The sequence below is a fragment of the Capsicum annuum genome, chromosome 6, assembly GCF_002878395.1.
Source record: "Capsicum annuum cultivar UCD-10X-F1 chromosome 6, UCD10Xv1.1, whole genome shotgun sequence".
NCBI classification, from domain to species: Eukaryota; Viridiplantae; Streptophyta; class Magnoliopsida; order Solanales; family Solanaceae; genus Capsicum; species Capsicum annuum.
The window spans coordinates 188,708,823-188,718,873 of NC_061116.1; positions in this window are offsets into that span (position 1 = coordinate 188,708,823).

Below are 10,051 nucleotides of genomic sequence, written 5' to 3' on the forward strand. Positions count from 1 at the left end.
AAATACTTTTAAAAAATATTTTCCTACTTGCATAACAAACACAAAAATATAAATAAGAAACAATTTATTTTTCTAGAAAAAGTTTTCCTCCTCCATACTGAACACGCGCTTAAAAAATATTCTGCATGGTCAAAAATTATCTTTATAAAAAATATTTCTACGTTTTAGCTAAACACTAAATGTATTTCTGAAAAATATTTTTTCATTCACCAATCAAACACTAAAAAATATTTTTTGAAAAATATTTTTCACTCACCAACTAAACATAAGAAAATAAATAAGAAATCAATTTCTTTTTCATGAAAAATATTTTTGATCGTACCAAACTCACCCAATGTGTCTACTTAATTTTTTCAAAATAAAGAGGGGGCAAAAAATAGGAAGGAGAAAGAGTTATTGTGGAATTTAGAAAGATGTCAAGTCAACATCAGGGTTGTATATCTTCAAATAGAGCTGTATATAATATAGCAGTAGCTAGCTAGACACATTATTTAATTATTAGCATCATATCTAATTCGGATAATTCCGATCTATGTTTTAGCCACGATGACCAATCTTATATTGCCACATCAAAAACAATTATCAATATTGGAAAATCATGTTGTTTGACTAGATTCTTATCCATGTTCAGTCTTGCTATAAATTCAAGTTAGACTCATTGTAAAGATAACAACATTTTATAATATTTATAATAATGTTAGCTGTAGAAAATATCACAAATTATATTGAGAATCACACAATTTCGAACCATATATGGCAGATCATGAATGTAGATATATGTATTAAAAATTCGACGCAGATAATTTGATTTGATATTTAAAAAAATCGAACCAATTCAATCATGTACACCCATTTGATTAGGTTTGAAATTAACCCAAAAATTGTATCTGAAGTTAAATTGGAAAAAGACATTTGAAAGTTGACAATATAATGTAACGTGCAAAAAATTGGACCTTCTATTTGGATTTAGCCTTTTTTGGTTAAACTTACTAGGACCAACTTGAAACAAAGCACTCAGATGGTCAAGTTAATGGTGGTCCTTCTAAGACTACACAATGTTATATATAATCTCGTGACTCCAACTAAATGACAAGATTTAGAAAATTATATTGACAAGGCTTTGGTCCTATGGTCGTTGCACTCGGCGGCGGAGGCAGAATTTTTATCTAAGTATTCAACATCTATTGTTTATACATTAAAAAGAAAAATTATTCTCCTTATATATACCATGATTTTCCTTACAAACGGAATTCATTGGAGTCCCCTTCCCGCCCTACTTGTACGGAATATAGATTAGGAATCAAAAAATTACAATGTGATTTATAATACATTACATATCCAAATTCTGTATATACGACTAATCTAGTTGGATCATCCGCCTTCTCTATTTCACCAAAGAAAAATCACAATGGTTGGTTAAAAACTTATTAATAACACATGGTCGTTCATCCACAAAAATCACGTTCAGTGATCATTTTTTGACTCTGTATTTAAAAAATAGTTATTGTCCTAGAATTGGGTAAAAATCCCAATCATCGTTGTTTTGGGATTCAAATTCTACAAGTAATGTAAAATTTGAAACTTCAAAATAATAACTATTTGTAGATTTTACCCAAGTCAACAATGCCCTAGGCCTAATGGATTTAATCTTCAATTAATAAAAGCCTCATGGTTATCATTTCCTAGCCTCATAATCATGTATATCCATGCTATATCAAAATTGAAACAACTCAAAATGGTAGTAACATATGTATATGCTTGATCATTTGAGTTATGGATTTTAAGTGAGAGAGTCATTCATTATTGATAAATAAAGCAATTTTTGAAATTTATTTTCCAGAAAATCCCTATTACTCCTCTGAATTATATTCAAAACGGTTGTGACACACCTTAACTTAAAGGGAGTCATATTACCCCCTGAACTAATTAAAAGTGTAATTTTGATATTCTTAGTGCCTACGTGACACATACCTGCCACACACATGTGCCTACATGGTCACTTCAGTGTGTTGTACCACGTAGGTACTAAAGGTGTCAAAATTACATTGTTAATTAGTTTAGGGGATAAATAGGACCCCCTTTAAGTTGAGGTGTGTCTCTACCGTTTTGGGTATAGTTCAGAGGGGTAATATGGTATTATCTCTTTATTTTCATTTATATTGGTATTGGTCAGGGCCGACTCAAGCAAATTGGTGGCCTAAGGCGAAAATTAAATGGAGGCCTTAAATTTTCAAGAAAAAATATTTTTTTTTATAAAATCGATATTTTAAATCCTATGATAAAAGGTTGTAAATATTATAGTTGATTTGTTCTAATAATTTTTTTCGCTATTATAACTAATGCACTTAATCTTTCTTGAGAGATACTTCAAATACATTAAAATTCTTCTATAACTTTTTACTCTTATATAAGAAGTTTATTTTTTTATAAATAAAATTTAATAACTTTTTAATAAAAAACTATAACTTATTATAAATAAAAGATAAACTCTCTCAAATTTGGGGGTCTGAGACGGTTACCTTTTTTCAGTATTGGTTACTGAAAGACTAGCACGTATGAGAGATTTGAGAAAGTAATTATTTTTGTTGTAACCCTTTCTAGGATCTGTCAAAGTACAAGAGTTTCTCAAATAATCCATCTTCTAAGGCCCGTTTGGCCATGGATATTTTTTAAAATAAAATAAAAATAAAAAATTGGAGTTAGAAATCATGGTGTTTGACCATGAAACTTTGAAAAATAATTTCGGAATAAAATTTCAAAAATGGAAAATAATTTTTTGTTGTTTTTCCTTTTTTCCACTTCTAATTTCAACTTCCATTATTATTACATATAACCCCAATTTTTAAATTTTTACACAAACCCCTCTTATTAACTAAATTCCGTAATTTTTTTAAAAAGATCAAATTTAATAAAATAGTTAATTCAAGTGAAAATAATTAAGAATTTTCATCAGCAAATTTAAGAATATATAAAATATATTTATATCTATCAATCATATTTATCAAAAATATATTTTTCTCTATTTAATCGATTATGGTTAGATAAACTTATTTAACTCGTGCTTGTGATATTTTTATTCAAATTTTAGAAGAATAACAATCATAATAATTAGTTTGTTATTAATTATTTTATCAATTGAAGACATATAAATTATTTTATCAACATTTGGTTGTATGTTAGTAGGTAAATTAGTAGTTGGATGATTTTGATAATTTTTAAAAGTTGAGTGCATAAAATCATATTTAAAAAAGATTTTTCAAAAGTCTAAAAAAAATATTCAAAAAGACTTGGCCAAACACAATTCCAACTCCAACTTCATCTTCAATTCCAACTCCAACTCTGGAAAAAAATAATTTTCATGGTCAAACGGCTACTAAATCTTATCAAAATCCCTGTCGTAAATTACACAGAATCCACATCACCGTCCTGTCATTCTTTATATCAAATTATTTTATTCTTTTTAAAATAAGTTCCATTTATTTAATTTATTTATATAAAAAAAGATACTACCACCGATGTCAACCACCAGACAACCCACATCCATGGCCATGTCTATATATATACTAGTTTAGAGTGTGTGCGTTGAACATGTATATAACAACTATAACTTTCATTAATGATAAATTCTCTTTGTATAAATGAAATAACTTTGTTTTGATATGAAATGGCAGAAAAAAATACCTGTAACGTATTAAATGTAGAGAACATCATCATATATTAATTGAAAATATTATTTAAATGCATTTTGAAACAATATATTCATTCGTGGATGTAGCATAATTTTCAAATGGTACATTCATCGATGAGATCATAACACAACAATAATGTGCTCAAAATTCTTGATGCTTCCACATGCAAGATTGTACGAGTTGTGACCCAAATTTTGTTGATCCGGCCTTGAAAGTTTTGCGGTGCGGTCCGTTTTTGTGATTTTCAATGGGGTCTGTGGTGGTAGCATAGGGATCGGTCCGATATATGTTTTTGGGTTTAGGATCTATTTGTATGCACGTATTATATAAGTGCAATTAGTGGGTCAGTTTTAGACATTCAGAAATTACGTCGTGCTCTACATTGTACTCCTCTCCTTTCATAGTGAAATTCCTCTGTCTCTGCCCGTGATTTTTTCTGCAAGGATTTTCACATAAATATGTGTGTTCTTGTTTTTCTTTCTACTTGTAATTTGCTTTATTCTGTCCGATTTATAACAAAGATGTATACACGTTCCCTTTGATGCTTTCATGTAAGAATTGCACATGTTTTCATGTAAGAATTGTCTCGAATAAGACAAGAGAGTTACAATCATAGAGCCATGTAAGATATCAGAAAAAATATTTAGATGTTCTTTTAATATAAAAAAGATCTTCAATCTATCAACTAGTTTAATCGAATCTGGTAATACAACCATAAATAATAGCCAAACAACATTACTATGCATCAGATACAATAACATTACAATAAAGTAACTGATTAATGGATACAAAATATCACAACTTTAAAAGTGATTGATGTCGCGCTTAGATTTTAATACATTGGGCACCACATACTATCGAGATCTCTTTGAGAGCTTAATGCCTAATGAAAGTACAAGAAATAACCGATAATAACAAAAATAACACATAGTAATAGAATAGAAATTATAATAAAATAATACAATAATCGAGATATTAGAATAATAAGATTATATCTACCCTTTAAACGAAAATTCCTTGGAGCCTGACCAAACATTCCTTTACCAACTATAAAGTGCAACAAACAATATATATATAAGAGAGAGAGTAATATGATTACACTTAACCTTTAAATAAAAATTCCTCGTGTATACATATATACATATATAAGAGAGAGAGAGAGAGTCGATATATAAGAACAATATGATTACATCTAACCATTAAATAAAAATTCCTCGCGCGTGTACCTCGCTTTAGTGAATTCAATTTTATGACGATTCTTGAAATGCTGATTGAATTTTTTTCTTCATTAAAATACTCTGCAATAAACATATTTCTTAGATACAAGATATAGATATAATTAAGGTGGATTTAAAAAAAATTAAAGAGTAAAAGATATTAAAATCTATAAAGTAACATAAATAAATTCAAAGAACTCATATATTAGTAACGCAAAAAAATACAAAAATAAGTGATGTCTTTCGTATTTCTTCGTTGAGTTCTAGGTTTCGAGCGACTAAAAGCAGTCTCTCATTACTATTCACCATTCACCAATCTAAAGCCCAACAAACAAATAAGTGAGTCACATGATCCGAGAAATAACCGGACCACAAGTATCTATTATACTAAGTCTTGTATTAAATTTCTGCAAAAGACCATTTCCACTACTTGAATCCTGTATTTAGTAATATAACTTACACAAAATAATTTATTTTTTAAATATATTTATTCTCAATTAATGCTTGATACACGTGCAAGGCACGTACCCTAGATCTCTATTATAAAGTTTATTCAACCACTGATTTCAATTATGGCTCCCATCAAGTTTTAAAAAACTGCATAAAAGATAAGTAGAATAAATTTTCAATAACACATCTAACATCAGATTATTCACTTTAATCTTCTCACAAGTTACCATTACAACAATTAATATAAAAAAAAAAATTTGAACACACAAAAAAAAATTATCGACTTTAATCTTCTTTCAAACCACCACAATTAAATAATTTTCTTTTACAAAAAATATAAGACAACGAATTTGAACATAAAAAATAGCAACCGATATACTTATACATCAAAAGTCAAAGTTGGTATTCCTTTTTCAAAATAAATAGAATTTCATCTCCAAAATAAATAGAATCCCTTCTACTTGTATTCTTTTTATAAACCACAACCAAATTAAGAAAACGAAAAGAAAAATGGAAAATTATAAACATGGAAAACTAAAAAAAAATCTAGTACTGTTTATCTATATTAGGCTAGCTTTAGAGACTTCTACCTCAAATAAACTACTTCTTTTTTTTTTTTCTTTTTGTCATTAGAAAAATTATTTTTATTAAATAATTAAATAATAATTTTAAGAAAATAGTAAAAAGATTTTGTCTATTATAAAATATTTTAACGAAGGACGAAAAGTTCAAATCACTTTTCTAAGGGTTGATTTATATTTCATTGTTCATTAAGCTCATCACTTATCCCACACACATAGGGTACAAAATATAGTGACAAAAATTTGAGTCCACTTATTTGTTAGACAAAAAGAAATTCAACTGATGTTAGTTGTGTGAGACACATAATAAATTCTTTCATCCCCAACTACATATCGTCTAAAAGATACTTAAAGTAAAACACGACCTTCCAACTAATTTAAATTTGTAAATTTCAAATGAATAAAGGAAATTCATTAATCAGTACTGTTGTGCAGATGTGCAAACTACATTTTTGTTTGCGTCTATGTACAAATATGAAAAGTGTGCATATCATACGCTATCATCTCAAATTACATCTTTCAAACCTATAGGACAAATGGTATTAAGTATAACTTGTTCCAAAAATGATCTTCACTTTCATGAGTCAACTTCTGCTTCATTTCAGCCCTATGCCATATATGTTATAGTTCATCAAATGCTTCAGCTCAAAAACTTTCTTCTCCTCTTTACTTCTGAGGTAACTATAAGTTGTGTTTGTTGTAATTTTTCACATGATAGAGCTTGTTAGTTCAAACAAATAGTCAGAGTCCACCATCTACCTACAAGCGACGTTGTTTTGAGGATTATTATCATGTAAAAATGATGTTTCGGGGCAGCATATTTCATTAGATTGCAAGCAGTTGGTAACATCTGAACCTGCAATGGACCTGTCTATCAGAATGTTTTCCAAAGCATTTATAATGCAATGGAATTAAAAATATTTCGTACCCTCCAGAACCTCAGAACCCAAATCTTCGATATTATTTTCACATTGATGCTCAGAAGGTGAAACATTTAAAATAATAATACTATGGTTGTCATTCTGAACATGCTCCTTTGGTTTAGATAACTCGATAAAAAAAGGCTCAGGCAAATGCTTTGCTTTCGTTTGCTTCTTTTTATCTTTCCGTACAATATCTTCCTATTCCAAACAAGAAGCAAAGAAAGGAGGAGGGAGATCAACAACCAAATCTGGAGATCCTTTAAAGCAATAAAAGTGGACAAGCAGAAAGGACGAAATTATCAAATTTTGTTGATTTCGTCAAAGTATCTCAATTCATGAGGCAAACAGCTGCATCAACTACCTCTCGACCATTTGAGTATATAAACCTAGAAATATCATTCTAATAGTTAGAAAATACAGAAATGAAACTAAGAGTTCAAGTTATTATGGTAGAGCAGACGATTTGTAAGTGTTCAAAAGAGCCCCAATTAAGCATACTCTCATAACTCCCATGAAATCAAACTTTCAATTACTTTTCTGTCTCAATTTAACGCCCATGTTTTATATTGCCCATATTCATATGTTCTTTCAAAAACTGTCGAGGTCCAGTCTAATCCACAAGATAATCAATCAGTAGCCAGTTAAATTATTAAGATTATCATATTCTACAACCTATTCACGAGTCGATATATAAGAACAATATGATTACACCTAACCTTTAAACAAAAATTTCTCAAAATTCGACCGAACATTTTAAACAAAAATTCCTCAAAGCACGATCGAACATTTATGTAGCACCTGTAAATTACAACAAAATAATACGATAATCGAGATATCATAACAACACAATTAAACCTAACTTTCACACAAGAAATCCTCAAAACCCGACTAAGCATTCATCTACCACCGGTATTATGCAGAAAAATAGTACATAGTAACAGAACAGGCTATAATATAGACTTGAAATTGATGAAACTACTATAGACCGCATATTCAAATATTCTACCTCATTCATTATAAATCACTAAAAAAGAAAGAGATTTTCATATTGTTGAGATAAATTATTATTTATAAAATTGTGACACCAAAGATAGAAGAGGTTGATGATCTTGACTCAATTGTAAGAGACTTCATGGCTTCGGATCCAATTAAATTGAAATACAGCGGCATAATAATATTACCATGTTTGAGAATTTGTAGGGTTTCTCTTATTTGGATTTTGCCGTAGTATTAAAAACCCAGTAGTTAGAGTTCAAATTTATATATAAGAAAGAAATTATCTCAGTTTGATCCTAATTACATGATGAATCCTTAATAGTCACGGATCCAAATAAAAAAATCAGGCGATTTTTTTTTAAAATTAATTGGCAAAAAAAGGTGAAAAGATCATTTTATTTATTGCGGAGTATTTTAATGAAGAGCAAAAAGTTTAAATCATTTTTCTAACGGCCTTCACACTTTTAATATATTAGAGATATATATGGCTTAAGTCATCGACATACACTTAAAGGTGTCCTGAAAATTCACTTAGACTACTCAACTAAGGCTTGTACCTATCAGACCCCTAACCCACCCGAAATTTGATCCTATCAAGCCTTTTTTTGCTAATCAGCTAAAAGCTAAAGTGTGTGCAACACACACGCGTTGATGTGGTAAAAATGACCAATACAAAAAACAAATACGTGGCAAATGAATTTAAAAAAAATTATAAATTAAAAATTTAATTAAATAATGACACTTGTCGTGTGGGTCCGAAAATTATTTTATACTCCTCAACAATAGAAATTTTTTTTTTTAAAAAAAAGTAACCCTCCCCATCCCGCCCGCCCGCCCCCACCTCCAGAAGACTATCGTCTTCTTCATCCCCACTCCAAGTAAAAAAATTGGTCCCCTCCTCCCCCCTCTCTTCCATTCTCTTCTCCATTTTCAATAGCAAAGCTATTAAATATTCAATATCTAAATGCTGAATTTTAATCTCCATTTTCATCTTCATTTCAGGAGGAGAAAAAATGAGAATTTTAATCAATCAGTCAACTTCGTTTGGCCTATTATTTATTATTGCTAACAAATTTTAGCTGAAGATCAACTTGCAGTACCCATTTTTCTTTAATCAACATTTGTACTAGAACTACATATAACACACAGATTGATAATTAAAATTTTGAAGTTGATTTTTCGGTGAGTCTCGCCGAAAAATGCATTTGAAAACGGCTAAAGAAAATGATGAATTAGGTCGTGTTTTGCAAAGGAACATAACTTGAAGATCATATCAGTTGTTGACTTGATCAGGTGATTTATTCTGCTTCTAATTTCTTTAAGAGTTGGTGTTGCTAAACATAACTAACCAGAAAATGCATTCGAAAACGGCTAACGGGGCGAGGAAAGTTGCAACGGCTACAGATAGGGTGGGGGTTGAAGACGACGACGATAGAGATGTGAAGATGATGATGACGGGGGTTGTGAAGAAGACTGTGAATGGAGGCGGGGGGTTGCGAAGAAGACGATATATGAAGGGGGTGGGGTGAAGAAGACGATGAGGTGGTTTTTTTTTTTTAATTAAGAAATTATAATACTTAAAAATTATATTAATAAAATGATTTAAATATAAATTTTTTAATTAAAAAAAAGGTAAAATATTATTTATTACACTCTCCTTGTCAAATTAGCATTTTGTGCCTTATAGATATCAATTTTAGCACTTGAGTGCCTGATAGGTGCAAGCCTTAGTTGAGGGGTCCAAGTGAATTTTCAAGACTATTTTAAGTGTCTGTCGACGACTTAAACCTATATATATACTAGATGTGGAAGACCCGTGCAATATATGTTATTTTTTATCTCAATTTATGTGATACAAATAAAATAAAAATAATTAATTATATTTTAATAAGTTTTTAAATTTTTTAAGTTGTTAGCTATTGTAACCTATAATACTTTTTCGCCATTGTACTTTACTATTATAAGTTGTTTGTAATTGTAATTGTATTGATAGTCAATTTTTATTTTAAAAGTAATATAAATTTTTAATTATTGTGATTTATAATATTTTTTTCTCTTTCAATTTAAGTGATACTGATATAATTTCGAGAGCAACCAAATATTACGATTGAAGTAACAAAACTAGCACCTCTTGATTGACTCATAATAACTAATTAGAAGTGATAAAGTAAAATTGCTATAAAAATACTTGTGAA